Below are 17996 nucleotides of genomic sequence, written 5' to 3'. Positions count from 1 at the left end.
ATAAGTTTTAAAAAGGGATTCGAAAGAAGTAAAACTCTCTATTTGTAGACTGATCGATCTAGTATATAAAAAATTCTAAGGAGTATACTACAGAACTATTAGAACTAATGAATGAGTTTACCAAGTTTGCAGGATACATGAGCAAGTTTAAATAAATTGAATACAAACTTTAAAAATCAATTGTATTCCTATAAGTAGCAACAAACAATCTGAAAATAAAATTAAGAAATCAGTTTAATTTATAGTAGCATCAAAATAATAAAATACTTAAGAATAAATTTAACCAAAGAAGTTCAGCCTGTATGCTAAAAGCTACAAAATATTGTTAAAAGAAATTGGAGAAGATCTAAATAAACAGGAAAACATCCCATGAAGACTTAATCTTGTTAAGATGGCCGTAGTCCCCAAATTGATCTATATAATCAATATAATTCCTATCAAATCTCCAAAATGTCTTTTTTACAGAAATGGACAAGCTGATCCTAAAATTCATATGGGGATGCCAAAACAGAATAGCCAAAACAATCTCGAAAAAGAACAAAATTTTTCTCATCTTTTCCAATTTTGAAGCTTACTCTTAACCTACATTAATCAAGATACTATGGTACTGTCATAAAGGTAGACATATAGATCAACAGAGTACAACTGAGAGCCCAGAAGTCAACTCTTACATTTATAAATTGTCAACAAGCACGCCAAGACAATTCAATGGGGGGTAAATATCATTTTTCAATAAATGGTTTGGGGACAACTGGATAGTCACATACTACAGAAGGAATAGGTACCTTGCTTGTACTACATACAAAAATTCACTCAAAATGGATCAATGTAAATTGGTATATAGATGGTATTTGGACAATCTAATGTAAGAACTAAACTATAAAACCTTTAGAAGAAAAAAGTAACACAGGCATAAATATTTGTGATTTGGGATTAGGCAATGTTTTCTTGTGTATGACATCAAAACTCAAGCAACAAACTTAAAAACAGATAAATTGGACTTCATCAAAATTAAAAAATTTTCATGTCTTAACTTGACATTTTAGAAGCCAAACATTCTAAAACTATTAAACCATCCTTTGCTGGCATTAAATTTTCCAGCTTTAGATTCTTTATCTTCCTTTTACTTAAAGTTGTCATATATTGATTTTGCTTTTTCGAAATCATGTCAGAGTCTACAGGTAAGTCTTTCTCTTCTTTTCATTTTTAAGTAGGCTCCACACCCATGAAAAAAAAATTCATGTCAAAGTATACTACCAAGAGAGAGAAAAAACCAATCTACAGAATGGGAGAAAACATTTGCATATTACATATCAGATATCTACAGTATCAAGAATATATAAAGAACTCAAAACTCAACTATAAAAAGACAACCCAAACAAAAAACAGGCAATGGATTTGAATAGACACTTCTCCAAAGATGATATACAAATGGCCAGTAGCACATGGAAAGCTGTTCAAAATCCTTAGTCATTAGGGAAATGCAAATCAAAACTACAATGAGATAACACTTCACACCCACTAGGATAACTATAATTAAAAAGTAGAAAAATAACAAGCATTAGCAAGGATATGGAGAAGTTGGAGCACTCATACATTGTTGATGAGAATGGAAAATGCAGCCACTCACAAACAGTACAATTTTGTCTTAATTTTAATTTTTTTTAAGTTTTTAATTTTAAAAAGTTAAAAAATAGAGCTACTGTATGGCCTAGTAATTCCACTCCTAAGCATATATACCTGAGATCATTGTGAACATATGGTTACAAAAAGCTTGTGCACAAATGTTCATGGGAGCTTTATTCATATTCGCCAAAAAGGGGAAACAACATAAATGTCTGTCAATGAGAGATGGAGAGACAGAGTATGGTATATCCATACAATGAAATGTTATTTGGCAATAAAAAGGGATGAATTGCTAGTACATTCTAAGATTTGCTTGCACCTTGAAGCATTGTGTTATGTGAGAGAAGCCACATACATGGGGCCACATATTGCATTAGTCCATTTATATGAAATGTCCAGAATAAGCAAATCCATAGAGAAGGAAAGTTTATTAGTCGTTTCCAAGGGCTGAAGTAAAAAAGGGTGTGGGGGAGTTACTATTTATGGGTATTGGGTTTTGGGGATAGTGAAAATATTTTGTGAATATACTGTAAAGCAATGAATTTTACATTTAAATAGAATGAATTCTATGGCATATTCTACAAATATGTCTCAATTTAAAATATCCAATAGAGGGGTGCCCGACTGGTTCAGGCGGTTAAACCTCAGACTCTTAATTTCAGCTCAGGTCATGATCTCAGGGTCATGAGATCGAGCCCCGTGTCTGGCTCCATGCTGGGCATGGAGTCTGCTTGGGATTTTCTCTCTCCCTCTCCCTCTGCCTCCCCCTCCCCCACTCTCTCTCTCTCAAAAATAAAAATGAAAATACCCAGTATGTAAAATTGACAGAGTTTAATATTGTTGGCTTAAAGAGGGTTTTGAAAATTTCATCTGGGCCTTGGTTTGTCTGCTTTTAATGTGGTCATCGACACTGTGTGTTGTCACAAACAGAAATGTTCAGGGCAGGAATCTCCTCTCCACGCTGCAGAGTGGGTCTACCACTCATAATTTCCTCACTTATCCTTGCTTTTATCTGCGTTAACAATTTATCCATGCATAAAATGAAAAATAAAACAAAATTGGTAACTACATCACAACTCATAAGTACTTTCAATTATTCTTTAATCCTGCAAAGGAAAAGGTCCAGCAGCCATAGTCACCCATTAATGAATGTGGCACAGAAATAGACTTGGGCTATTTACCATTCTCTTCATGTTAACTCTAACATCCTCTCCATTCTTGCCCACTCAACCAAACATTTCTGGAAAGCCAGTGAGTGGAAATGGTGTTTGTACAGGGATGAATTTTAAGCAGTGCATTCCTGTCAAACTTCAGATCTTTGACGCTAATAGAAACTATTATAAGAGATGCTGGAGCTGAGAACTTGAGAACAATGCAAGTCTTAGGTTACTGAATATTAGCCTCCTAAAATAGCCTCCTAAAATTAGTATCTCTTTTTTGGATTACTGTATTCATATTGACACTCTACCATTTTTCAGCTCTACTTTACCTTAAATCAATGCTTTCTTGGAGTGGCAGTTGCCACCTTACGGAGGTAAAGGTGGGCCTTAGGAAGTCCTACTATCAAAGGGTATGCGGGGACTTATGGTTCATTGTTCTCATTGAGGGCTGTCAGGGTGCTGATAAGACTGAATGCCAAAAAAGTATTTTCTAGACAAAACACTACAAGGAATGCAGAGCCACCCAGCCGCTCTGCGTTCCTGAACCGTCTGGAGCATCTCCATCTCTTCCTTATCAGCAGGGAAACTTGGTTCTAATGTCACAGATCACAGAAGACTCTGTAAGACGACCCGGCATTTTCCTACCAATATTTATTCCAACTTTTTCTGCATGTATACTCATCTTTACTCCTCTTCCCCCCCTTTTTTTTTATCCTTAAACACTCATTCCTACTTGATGACAAAGCTAATGCCCTGTACAAGTGCTTGGGATTCCATCTTTCTCTCCTATCCCTTAGCGGGAATGTGCTCCATTGACCAGCATTTATTGCTCTGTACATTCAAATTCTATCTCCATACTAACTTTCCCTCAGCGTGTAAAAATGATTGTCTTCTCCATCCTATTTTAAAGCAGAAACCTCCACACGTGCTTCAGTGCCCTCCTCACTTCCGTCCATCCCATCCCATCTCCTGACTCTTCCTGTCGAGCCCCTTGAAAGAGCCATTGGCTCTCACTCTACCTTAGCTAGCGCCTTATCATCAACCACCTTGAGCGACTTGATTTCCCGTCAACACAGGCAAAGAAATCACTCTCAGCAAAAACCTTTTGAATTGCCAATTCCATTAGGATGTTTTCACGTTCTTCTCTTACACAAACTCTCTGTGACACTTGAAACTCTTAAGCTACCTCCTCCCAATTTTCCTTGCATTTATTTTGGCTGCTCTTAGCTGGACTTCTGAAGGGCAGGAACTACATCTTATCTGTCTTCTTATCAAGCTCGGTGCATCAGACAGAGCAGACACACAAATATTTGTCAAATAAATGAATAAGTGTCTCTTCTCCATCTCAAGGCTCTTCTCCAATGCCAGGGTGCACCAGAGCTTCGTCCTTGGTCCTCTTCTTCACGCATTCTGCCCATTTAACTGGATAATCCCGTTGACTTTGCACTTTCAGGTACACCAGATTTGGTAACTTCTAAATTTAAACCTCTTCTAAATTCCAGAGTGACTGACCAATTGTCTTCCAGTTAACATCTGGATAGCCTGCAAATACCACAGTTCAACATGCGCAAAGCCTTCCTCACCTCTCCTGCCAAAAGCATTCCTTAATAAGAGTATTGATCGGTTGTTAGCAGCATAGATGCTGAGGCCAGACTACCTCTGTTTCCATTTAGCTGTTCCCTAGGTGGGGGTGCTTTGATTCCTTTAGTTCTCAAAGAGAAACTTCCATGAGAGAAAACTTTTTCTTACCAATAGACTGCTTTTTTATAGTATAACCTGAATGGGTCTCTGAATCTTTTCTCTTTGCCAAAGCCTTAGATTCCTTCTTTGATTATTCTAGTTTGGGATGGACTAGAGCCTGAAGAAATCAGTGGGAAGGGGGCATGTGTGTGTGCGTGTGTGTGTTTGTGTGTGTGTATGAGTCCCATTACATGAAAAATTTGATAAGAAAAAAAGAGAGAAAATTCCATTTTGCCACATATATAAAATAAATATCTTTAAAAATCTTTTTATTTATCTAGAGATAAATACCGAGCATCAAAAAGTTTTAAAATTTTCAAGCACAAATGCAATAAGTTTATGTTACAATCACATTATTAACTCCCGACAATTGACAGTTACCAAATAATTTCATTTTCTAAAACCTATTCAGCTGTATGTCATTGACCTACCTGCTTGTTTAGAATTGCCTTAGATATTGATTATATATAACCACTGGTTTAATACTAATACACCCAAAGTTTTTACCACTTACTTGTTTAAGTAAAAAGTAAATTTGTTCAGGGGCGTCTCAGTGGCTCAGTCGGTTAAGTGTCTGACTTTTGGTTTCAGCTCAGGTCATGATCTCACGGGTCCTGGGATTGAGTTCTGTGTGGGGCTCTGAGCTCAGTGGGGAGTCTGCTTGAAAGATTCTCTCCCTCTGCTCCTCCCCCTGCTCTCTCTCTCTAAAAATAAATAGGTAAGTAAATAAATAAATCTTTTTTTTTTAAAAGATTTTATTTATTTATTCAACAGAGATAAAGACAGCCAGCAAGAGAGGGAACACAAGCAGGGGTAGTGGGAGAGGAAGAAGCAGGCTCATAGCAGAGGAGCCTGATGTGGGGCTCGATCCCATAACGCCGGGATCACGCCCTGAGCCGAAGGCAGATGCTTAACCGCTGTGCCACCCAGGTGCCCCAATAAATAAATCTTTTAAAAAAGTGAATTTGTTCACAGTTTACAGATTTGTGCAATGAACAGTTCAAATATATCACTGGTCCTAGAATATTTTACTAGTTACATTTTAATTTATTTGACGGCTTTTTGCTTTGATACTGAACTATTAAAGTGTTAAACATGAAAAGATTAGTAATTATATGAGCACATTTATTTAATGTGAAATATACTTATAATAATGCAAAAAGTGGTTATGTAATTAGGAGGCCAAGATCAACGAAGGACAAAATTAGTCTTCTGCCTGGGAATCAGCATCTATTCAGCGTGCTGTGAGGTATGAAGTGCAGGTACAAAGCTACTGTCATGGTCCCTGTATTAAAGATGATGCAACGGAGTCAGCATGAGAAGATGAGAATTCTTTAGGAGGAAGTCTCATGAGTAAGTAGTACTCCCCAAAGTACTTCAAAGGTATTCAACCGTTCTCTGGCTTCCATTTTTGCTGTGAGGAAACAGCTGTCAGTCTAGTTATCTTTCCTTTGTATGTTACCTTTTCTTTAAATCTCTGCCTGCTTTTAAGATAAACTCTTTGTCCCTGGTGTGCTTTGTTTTCATTATGATAGATCTAGGTATGGATTATTTATTTATCCCACTTGGGATTCATCATAATTCTTGAATCTGAAGAGTTCTATCCTTCAAGAAGACGTACTGTAAATGGTATCAAAGAAACATGAACAGCAAATAGAAGGAGATGGAGAAAGAGAGAGGTTTAGTAGTTTGTTTCAAGATGAGAGAAATAGTAGCATAAATGTCACCTATGTATCTGATCCAGTAAAGAAGGAGAAATTGGTGGCACCGTGGGGAGGGGTTGTTGTCATGCCCTTGAGTAGCTGAGATCATGCAGAATTGGAGTTGGCCATAGCCAGGAGGACTGACATGTACTATGAGACAGGAAAGGCAGAGTGTATGAGTCCACATACGTTTTATTGGGTAGAAAAGGTAGAAGCAAGAGCATGTAGTCCTTTTCCATTATTTCTATATTTTCAATAAAAATTTCTTCAAATTGGCTTTTTCATATGTTGCTATGCAAGTCAACATGAAAGAGCAATTTGTGTCAGAAACTTGTAGGAAGTTCAGAAAAATGATACTTGTCTCGAGTCTTGGTTCTCAATCAGGGGCGCTATTATACCCCCGGGGGACTTTGGTGACATCTGGAGACATTTTCGTTGACACAACCATCGATGTGCTACCGGCGTCTAGGGGGTAGAGGCCACAGATGCTGCTCAACATCCTCCAATGCACAGAAAAGCCCCACAGAATAAAGAATTATGTGGCCCCAACGGTCAACAGTGCCGAGGCAGAGAATGGCTTGGTGTAGAGCGGTGGTGACCAAGCTCTTCTGTAAAGGGTAAGATGGTAAACATTTCAGGCTGGGAGGCACTTTGGTCTCTGCTGCACGTTCTCAACGCTGCCAGGAGAGCGTGAAAGTAGCTGAGGACAATCTGCAAATGAGTGACGCTTCCTGCGCTCTGACAAACGTCATTTACAAAAACAGGCGAGGGTCCCTTTGACCAGTTTTCTGACCCATGATCTAGCAGAAGCCTGTACTTTTTCTGGAAACACCTAACACGTAGAAGCAGAGTTTGGACTAATCATCATTGGCCACGGCAATGAAAGCCTCTGCATTCCTGATGAATATTGGTGCTGTGATATGTCAGCTGTGTACCTGATCGGTGCTTAGTGAATGCTTTCAAACCCAGACAAGTAACCGTAAGTCAGTAAGTCACCTCTCTTTTTATTTCAAACATTAAATATCTTCCTATCACTGTTTTTCCCCTGAGATGATCTCGTAGTAGACAGCGTTCCCATCCACATCCTCGTGATTTGGGGCTTCTCATGTCTGTTTTTCCCCACAACTAGAATGATCTCTCTCCTCTATCCCCAGACCCATTAATGTTCCTGCACACACACACACACACACACACACACACACACACACACACACACAGCCAAACTACATTGAAAGGTGATTATTTATGATTGACCTCATTACTCATCTAATGCTTTATTTTTCTTCTAATATAATTAATCAGCACACACACACATACTAAGCAGATACAGTTTTTCATTTTATTGAAAAAGACTCACTAATTCCCTTTAGGATTTGCCAATCCCAAACATTATGGTATTAGAGTTTAACCAAATCTTCAAGTCATTCAAAATCAAATCTCACTGATCAGGCATTGAAATGATATTCCTTATAGAACTATACAATCACATTTACTTTATTACTTTACAATTTTCAGAAATCAAGAAAAATGCTTCCTTTCATCTTCTTTTGAAGTAGTGTAAGTTTCATAGAAATCTATCATTCTTGATTTTGAGACACTAAGTTAGAATTATTGTCCAGAGTTTTCTTCATATGCTATCTTTAGCTTAGCTAGCAATAAAAAAATCACATCTAGATAGTGAGTAGAAAAGTTATCTTGACATTTTTAATATTTTCCACTGAAGATGTGGCTTGCATTATGTTTGGGAACTTATATGTAATTCGGCAATTGAAAACTTTTTTCCTCATACCATAGTAATTAGCTTTGGATTTATTCTCAGCAAGACTAAAGTTCCTAATACATATAGATCTTTCAAGTATGACCTTTTTTTCTAATAAAGGATCACTTTTAATGTACTGTGAAGGAAGAAAGACAGCTAACATGGTTCAGGCATTTCAAAAGAATTTGCTAGAAGTTAAAAACTAAGATAAATAAAAGAAGGTAGGCCAGAGGGTGAGAAGATTAGAGGAAAATAATGATTAACTTATGGAAATTAGATGGAAAAATAAAATAGAAAACAAAAGAATTCCTACGCATGATGGGCAATGAAAACCATGAGAAAGAATACTTTTTTTAATTTTTTCTTATTTTTTAAAGATTTTATTTATTTATTCGACAGAGAGAGAGACAGCCAGCGAGAGAGGGAACACAAGCAGGGGGAGTGGGAGAGGAAGAAGCAGGCTCCCAGCAGAGGAGCCCGATGTGGGGCTCGATCCCATAACGCCGGGATCACGCCCTGAGCCGAAGGCAGACGCTTAACCGCTGTGCCACCCAGGCGCCCCAAGAATACTTTTTAAAGCTTCTCCTTTTGATATATCTTGAAAAGGTTAGGTTGCACAGGAACATTACTCCAAAGATCTCAAGTTTTCTGCTTCAGAATAATATCAAACTCATACAAGATGGGTTAAAAATTTCTCTACCAAAGTGTACTTTTATCATAGCAAAAATTGGATAGACTTGAGAGGCAACCAGAAAATATCTTACCTCTGTGAATTTGGGGGTTAAATTCCTCCTGCTTGATTATCTACATTATTGTACTAATTAATACATACTTTCCCCCTAAATTGACGTTGCTTAAATTGATTCCCAAGAATATGAAATTCAACATTAAAAAAGTAGTGTTTTTTATACTTCTTAGAGTAAGTCAACCTCTTTAGTGTTTAAATATTAATTATTACCTTTTTTAGGTTAGAAATACATTTTTAAGGAAGGTATAGCTTCTATTTTTTAAAGTGGGCCCCCAAATCTCTACTTATATCATTTTGAACTGTTTTGATAACATAATATCCTCAGGTCTCAGTATTATATTTGCTGTGTCAATTAATTTAATATCATTTGAACTGAAGGATTTTTTATGAGGTAGCAATAAAACCAAAGCCTCCAACTATTTTATAAAAAGTGTAAGGCCTTTGGAGTAAAAAAGCTTTGGATTCAAATATCGACTCAGCCACTTGCTAACTTATAACAGAGAAAAATTTAATTAACCAGTGAAGTTTCAGTATCTTAACCAGCAAAATGGAATCCTAATTTCTAGTTAAGGGGATTTTATGAGATAATATAACCAAAGTCTGAAGCTCAGTGACTGCCACAATGTAGCTCCCACTAAATGATCGCTTCTATTATTACCCAACTATTTGAGAACATCCAAGTATTTTGAAGCAATTAGATTTTTTCCTAAATATTTTGCATTTTTATTCAGATGTTTTGCTTATCTAAACAATGAGATGCATTATAGACTGTTCTGTATAAACAAATACTAACCCTGTGAAATTTCTTGATGCCTAAAATAGTTTTGTTTTACATATTTCTGCTTGTAGAAAAATGTCACACTTTCAGTTTTCCAAGTACAAATTGTCAAACAGGTCCTATCTAAAAGAGAGCTGTTTTCTGAACCAGTAAATAAATATAAGGGAATTTAGTAAAATTTTCCCGATTTTACCTTTTTTCCACTGTTACTTAGCAACCAGCTAATGCTTGAGAAAAATCTCCTTTTTGTACTAAATTATCACTGAGATTTGTGTCTATTGCCAAACAGAAGATCAAATATGCAATCACAATTTCCCTAAAGGACACAGTTGAAACCTAGCTGATATTACCTCCTCGCCGCTAAGAGCCCAATGTTCTACACTTCCTGTTTAGAAATATCATTATGTGTTGTTACTTATGCATAATAAATTCATAATAAAGTCGCTGAGACTGGGGCTATAAATGGGAACACGTCATGTAGCCAACCATGCCTCTTTAATACTTAATATGTGCCCATCTTCCAGAAGCATTCCTTATTTTCTTTGAGAACACATAAATAAAGTGTAATATGAGTAAGGTAACAGTACATTCTGGTTTGCCTGGATGAATCTAGTTTACATCTGTCGTAAATCAATTAACACCTTTAATTATTTTAACACCTCTTTTCATTCTCAAAATTTATCTGCTTTGGACAACAAATTCCGTGGTCACCCTGGATCTGAAAAATTTGGAGGCAGTTCAGAAGAGAGCAAAGGAAATAATTAGAGGTAAAAGCTTCTATGAAGAAATGACTAAAGGAGTTGGATTTATTTATTGGTTGAAGGAAAGGGTAAACTTACGGAGATTACACTCTTCAAGGAGAAAATCCAGAAGAAGTTACTTTAAGAGGAATCGAAAGCCTCAGCCTGCTTTCCAACTCAGGTCTGTATAGAATTAACGCTCTTACACTGAAGATACGTTGTGTAGAAAGTAGCTATTTGGACGACGTACATACTAGATTGCACCCAGTAAATGTTATTGTTTCCTATTTTGAATATTATTTAAAGAACAAATAGAATATGAACATGCTCTATGGTTTAGCAATCCTACTTTTATAGAACTACTTGCACAGTGATAGGTCCTAGAGAAACTTGTGCAAATGTACATTGGGAGGTACATACCAAGCTGTTAATAGCTTTATGTTTGTAATAGAACCATCCTGAAAATAATTCACCTATCTATTAACAAGAAAGTTTATAAAGTATGGGATATTCAAACAACGAAATACGCTGTACATGAACAACAATAGTTAAGATATACTTACATGCCGCAACATGTATGTGTTTCAAAACCATAGTGTTGAGCCAAAGGCTTCAGTTACAAAAGAAAACATGCAGAATAGTTTCATTTATAGGAAATTCAAAAAAATAGGTGAAACTTAGTTTCTTTGTATGGGTGCCCTAGAAGCAAATCCTAAATCAAGGATTCAGGTTCAAGGATAAGTTGAAATTTATGAAACTACTGACACTCAATAGTTTGTGACTTACACAAATGGCAAATATGGTTCAGTGAAATAGTTTATTTGGGAAGGAAGGAAAAAGAGCAGTAGAGGTGGGGAAATAGACAAGGACAGAAGCAGACGATCTAGGGAATATTTCTAAGGCAGTTACCACTGCAGATGACGAGCTTAATCCCATCAGGGAAACTCAAGGGAGCCAGAATTCTGGACATACCAGAATTAACTTATTTTAGAGGCAAAGAAGTTAAGATATTTATACACCATTTTCTGTTAGCTGTTGTGGGAGGACATGCAGTGAATGTTGTGGGGCAGATAATGCAGCCCACCCAAGAAGGACACATGATATGAGTAAGACATACATGCTGGTGGTTTTAAGTCATGGGTATTTTGAGGACGTTTGTTACCAAAGCATCTCCTAATCCTGACTGAACACCTAGTGCTTAAGCCTTTGCCAAAAGGGCCATTTGAAGGGAGTGCCGAGAAAGAGAAAACAATGGGGAATATTTCATAGGTTGGAAATTGGGAGGAGAGATTCCTCTCAAGTCAAGGGGGTGTGCAAGTGGTCTCCTGGCTAGGAAGATAAGGAACAGCATCAAGATTGATCCCCGTTTACCCTGAGGTCCTTGGGGGTGAGGGAGTTGTCCACCCGGAAGGTAAAGTAACATATAATGGGAATGGAAAACCTCTACCGCCTGAGTACACGGATCAGTGCATTTTACTGCAAGGTGTCAAAGATACTCTTCCTTTTTTGGACGGGTTAATTTGGAAAGAAGGTAGTGCAATAAATTTCTCTACTCTAAATAACATCAAGGCTGCTCTTGAACATAACCCAGGACAATACAGCTTCCTGGAAAATCTCAAGGGAGGGAGTAAGTTTAAAATGCTGATGGTGTATGGGACCATTAGTTTTAAATAATAGAAGATATTCTAAAAAAGCTCTGTAATTGTATTGTTCACAAAACCAGAATATCACTAATATTTATTTTCTTGAGGAAAATCACTTTTTTCAATCATAGATCATGTATGTTCTGGTGGAGGTATCGTTGACACATGAGGTGACCACACGGAGTGGAGAGGAAGGACACAGAAACAAAAGGAAGTGTGTCTCTCTGATAATCCTTTATGTTTTAGAAATTTAGATGTATAGAGGAAAACAAATAAATGAGAAACTTAAAACATGTTTTTATAAGCGTCCCAGTTTCCTCGTATATCAAACAAAGGAACATGGAGCTCCTTCTGGCTCTTAAAACTCTGCTGTTCCAAACACAATTGTTCTTTCTTTGAATTTTCTAACTCAGGGCAATGTGGGAAACCAACTATATTAAACTGACTGACTACTAAAGGCATTAATCTGGTGAAACAAATTATGTTTTCGTTTATTCTATGGAGGAATTTTTAAATTGATCATAGAATCAACTGTTCCCCCACCTGGGACAAACAAACTTAATTAAATCACAGTACTTTTTTTCCAGGTGAATTTACTGGCCCTGCAATGACTATGTCAGAGCTGGACATTTATTGCAAATTAAACATTCTGGAAAATCAATCCTTTCCTTAAAGTGAAATAAATCATACTTTCTAAAAAGAATGTTACTGCATCTCAAAGATATTTACTTAAAAAACACAATCTCATGTACTTAACGTAGTACTTCAGGAAGTTTGATGCTAAATGAGATGATTAAGTATATATTAGCCTTGCCATGATTAATATTGTTTGCCTGGTAAGCTTGTGGGTGGTGTCCTCACATACTCACTGCCAAAGGTGATAGAAAAGAGATTATAACAATTTACAATATACTAATTTTTGCTATTATGAAATAGCATAATTGAACTCATGAACCATGAAATGGTTCACCTCTTGATTTTAATAATTTTGATATTCTCTTTGGACAGTAAACACTCAAGACATTTTTTTTCTCTATTTCCTATTTCTTCATTATAGAACTACCATAATATGCTTGTTTATTATTTTTAATAAAAATCATGAAACATATAAGTGAGAGCATATAACTAGTCTAACGTGTAATTCATTAAAGCAGAATATGTCATACAGTTATCTGAGAAAAAACAATTTCTGGGATCCTTATCCTTTGTTAAGCTAACACGACTTTACATTAAACATGCTTTGACAATTTCTGTGTCTCTGCTTTTGTTGCTGCGGTTGCTCGACTCGGATTACCAGTGTCCCCTCGCCCCCACCTCTTTCTTGTTTTCTGTCCATTCCAAGCACTGGTTGCAAGGCCTTCGTGACCTGATATCAGACCCAACCCATCCAGGTCCTTGGTGCTTCAATCCTCTTGTGACCTTTATGATGCCTGTTGCTAGTTGTTAGTAGCTGCTTGGTGACAAGTAATTTAGTATTGTTAAATCTGAAAAAAAATAATTTTTGTGCTGTAGGCCACTTTTTCATGTGTATTTATTTCCAGCAACTATACCGATGAACACTTTGAGAGCAAGATTCACATCTTAAATTTGTTGGTGAGTTCCAAGTCACCTACCCAATGCTGTGTACTTCAAAAGTATTTGTATGTTGGGGTGCCTGGGTGACACAGTCGGTTCAGCGACCAGCTCTTGGTTTAGGCTCAGGTCGTGATCTCAGGGTCATGAGATGGAGCCCCATGCTGGGCTCTGCACTCAGCGTGGAGTCTGCTTACGACTCTCTCCTTCTCCCTCTTCCCCTCCCCTCTGTGCTCGCACTCTCTTTCTCTCATAAATAAATAAATAAATAAATAAATAAATAAATAAATTAAATAAATAAATCTTCAAAGTATTTGTGTATAGATTGTCTGTTGTGAAATAGTTATCTGTTTTGGAAGAAGTTGAAAAGATACAAAGGTTACTCTTCCTATCCACCGCCTCAAATCAGTCCTTTCTGGATGCTGGAGGGAGCAAATCCTCCTTTTCCAGATTCTTAGAAATCAGGTTTATGTGCATTTTCCTTTGAAAAACAGGGGTTCGGGGTGCCTGGGTGGCTCAGTCAGTTAAGCGTCTGCCTTCAGCTTAGGTCATGATCCCAGGGTCCTGGGCTCCCTGCTCAGTAGGGGAGTCTGCTTCTCCCTCTCCGTCTGCCCCTGCTTGTGTGCCCTCTCTCTCACCCACTCTCTCTCTCAAAGAAATCAATAAAATCTTAAAAAAAAAAAAAAAAGAAAAAGTGTTGAAAACCCAAATGACTTTAAGAGGCCCACAGCTGGTCTAATAGTTGATGTGCTGTTTTTGGTAACAGTTTTATTGAGATATTATTCATATAAGTCATCTATTTAAAGTGTACAGTTCAATGGTTTTTAGTATATTCACAGATCTGTGCAACCATCACCACGGTCACTTCTAGAATATTTTTAACATTCCCACTCCCAAACGCTATACCTTTATCAGTCATTCCTCATTTCCCCCCATTCTCCCTATGGCTTCTGACCTGAGACAACCACTAATGTCCTTTCTGTCTCTGTAGACTTGCCTATTCAGGACATTTCATGTAATTGGAATCACACAATATGTAGTCTTTTGTGACTGGCTTTTTGACTCAGCATAACATTTTCAAAGTCAAGCCATGTTATAAACATACATCAGTACTTTATTCCTTTTTATGGCCAAATATAACACATTTTGTTGATTTAGTCATTAGTTGATAGAAATTTAAGTTGTTTTCAATTTTTAGCTATTAGGAATAATGTTGTTATGTACCTTCACGTGCAGATTTCTGAATGGACATATTTTTTCATATCGTATGAAGGAATGGATTGCTAGGTCATATGGTAGCACTATGTTTAACCTTTGGAGGAACTGTCAGATTGTTTTCCAAAGTGGCTGCAGTATTTTACATTTTCATCAACAATTTCAGTATCTCCACATCCTTGTGACTTCCTTTTTAATGCTATCATGAAGACTAACCAACAAAAACTCTTGTAGTATCAGGACAAACAGCGACTTGGCCCCAATGTCAGGGAGACAATGTGGGCGTGGTGGAGACTGCAGTGTCAAGAGTTCAAGCCCATCCAAAGAGGGAGACAGTCCCTTCTCAGCTCCAGCCCACTGTGCCCTGGAACCTGTGGCCCCTTCTTGCCAAACCGGGTTACTCAAGAGAAGACAAAAATTTGGATATTCCTGTGAAAGCTTCCAATATTTATATTTTGGCAATGAATTAAATAAAAGCTCATGTATGTCTGTCAGTTGTGGTCTGCTCTTTTGTGGAGAGTACCAGAAGTTTCTAAGATCACAGACCAATGATGTTGCAGCCACTATGTTACTTCCCTCAGAGGGAACTATAGTTCCTCTCGTTTCAATTTCTCCATCCAGAGGAACTCCTCCCTACACTTATCCCTACCCCCACCCCGCCATCATGGGACTTTGTAAATTCTACAAGCCCTTTTTTGTGTAGAGGTACAGAAAGAATAACACCTCACTCTATTTGGTCACATTTCTACCTGAACTTGAGGGAAACTTTCTAAGTCAGGTAAAGAAAAAGGTTTCTCTCATAATAGCGGCTTTGGCTTCCTTCCAAGAAAGGAAGCTTTAGAATTTTTGTTTCCTGTTTCATTCATCTCTTGGAGTTCCCTGAGCTACAGAAGGGCTGTGGGGTTTCTGGTAAAGTTCCTGCATAACTAAGTCTTAGCAGAGAGGGCGAACTATACCACAGGGCAGACCCCAAAGGCAGACGATATATAGATGTAGTGAATGTATATAAAGTCTAGGCTACTGTTCTAAATCCGGTTAGACACATCTGCATTTGTCCAGGCTGCTGCAGATAATCTGTTTACAGCTGTAATTTTACCAAGGATCTGTCCCAATGAGTGAAAATATTGAGGTTTGCTAACTGTATCTAATGAGCTATAAACTTTTTTTTTTTTTACACTTTTAGAGTGGAGCTTTAGCTTATATATGCCTTTGTGAGAATTGGAAAAATTCCCTGCCAGAAGAAGGAAATGGTGAAATGTGTTGGCCCTGAGCAATCGCAGCCCCCAAGGCTTTATATGTAGATTTGCCTTGTGGCACGAGGCTTACCCAGGAGGAAAAGGGCGCTCAGAACAAAAGGCCCTGCAAGAGAGCATGGATTGAATTTCAGCACCGCCCCCCCACCCCTCATCCCCTCAGCCCAGGGCTTCTGTGCAGTTATGAGCTGTACAAGCATGCACTGTGTCCTTGCCAAGGGAGGCTCCAGGGTCAGGCTTTCCAGGGTGCAGTTCCTAGCTCTGTCATTTATTAGCTGTATGGCCTTAGGCAAATCAGTTAATGTTTAAACAATTTGTGTCCTTTTCTGGATATGGAGATCATAACCACATCACGGAAATGTGGACAGGATTAAATAAGGTGTGTTTGACCCCCAGCACGGTGCTTAGCCCATGGTAGATAAGAGTTCAATGATCGGGATGTTATTATGGTTATTATTATACATTGTACAGAAAAAGTAGCCCAAACCTAGAACTGAGGTATAAGGGTGACTGCCTGTCCTGCATGCTGGAGCTGCCCTCAGTTATTTCATTCTCTACAAGATTATTTGTGCCTGGTTTATGTTACTATTTACTGTTGCTTAGGGCCCTCCCCCTCAAAGCTATATATTCAATATTGTAGATGTTTATCTGTCTAAAATGCAAGTGATTTCTATGTGGTAGAATAGGTAAATCCAAAGGTTACAGTTTCATTGCCCAGCTGAAATGAATCAGTTCTGTATCTAACTCAGTCATCTTCTCGCAGTCTTTCCGAGTCTATATACGTTAGACCTGCAATTCTTTTTGAACCATTCTTACCGTTCTGCTGCTTCCTTCATTAATTTATATGAGAGTCATTTTGGAAAACTATACTTTGACAGTGTCCATAGTGCGTGCTTGGACAAGCATATAGTTTTAAATAAGTGGTTAGTTCCACTAATTAAAGCATGAGTCCGCCTCCTCCTCCCCAGCTATTTCTGCATTTCGCGGAATCCCTGAGTACCTAGTATGAACTAGAGATTAGGAGAGAAGCCCACGGTCTTCACTCAGCTCCTGCTTTACCCTTTCTTTTCTATCGAAGGTCAATGGGGTTTCACTTCAGGCTTCTCCTTTCCAGTTACCACCAACCCCTGCTTTCTTCTCTGGGATCCTCATCTTTGCCCAGTTACGGTGAAGTAAAGCAACGTTTCCAAACCGACCTTCTCTTTGTCCTCCTTTCCCCATGCCAGAAATAAGCATACTAAACATTGTCACGTTTAAAATACTTTTACTCTTGCTATAAACACGTACAATGATCAGGAAAAATAAGAGAAGGGTGAATTACAGAGCGGTCAAATTCTTAAAAAGTCCTGGTCTGGCTTGCCTCCCACTCCTCCCCCACCCAGGGCTGCCCTCCTTCCCCACCTCAGTCTCCGCTCTCCATTTAACTATAAAGGAGCCAGCTCTGCTTTTAGCTCACTTCTTTTCCTTTACTCAAACTCTCTGAAGGTTTCCTTGGGAGTTTCAAATCATCCCTTCCAGCCACCCCTCTTTTATTCCTAGGGGTTGAGTTGTCAAGCCCTCTACCCTTTTTGAGAAAGGTGTTAATTAGCCTGCCATTCAAATTACCCCAGACCTAGGAGGATCTTTTTCAGTCTGAAGGAAGCTCTAAACTGGTGTCTCTAAGCTCCAGGTCCAGCTCTCTGCCTTGGCCCTCTACTTTCCCTCCGAAACGCCAGTTGAGGTCATTGCTTGACAGAATCCAGGCTTGATGGACCTGTTGAGAAGAAGCCCTCAGTTGAGAAGTGCGGAGAGGAAGTGTGGGTTTTACCATGTTGGGGGGGGATGGAACCAGGGAAGGGGCAGGTCAGTGTCTTTTGAAAAGGCATATGCTTCGCTGTAATTTCATACTAGGACCATTTAAAAAAATCAATATTTCTGGGATGCCTGGGTGGCTCAGTCGGTTGAGGTCTGCTCAGGTCATGATCCCAGGTTCCTGGGATGGAGTCCCGCATTGGGTTCCTTGCTCAACAGGGAGCCTGCTTCTCCCTCTCCCTGCCTCTATCTCCTAGCAAATAAATGA

The sequence above is a fragment of the Ursus americanus genome, chromosome 11 (genome assembly GCF_024610735.1).
Source record: "Ursus americanus isolate L20-20 chromosome 11, mUrsAme1.1.p, whole genome shotgun sequence".
Lineage (NCBI taxonomy): Eukaryota > Metazoa > Chordata > Mammalia > Carnivora > Ursidae > Ursus > Ursus americanus.
The sequence above is the reverse complement of the archived record's forward strand: the minus strand, read 5'-3'. Positions refer to the sequence as shown.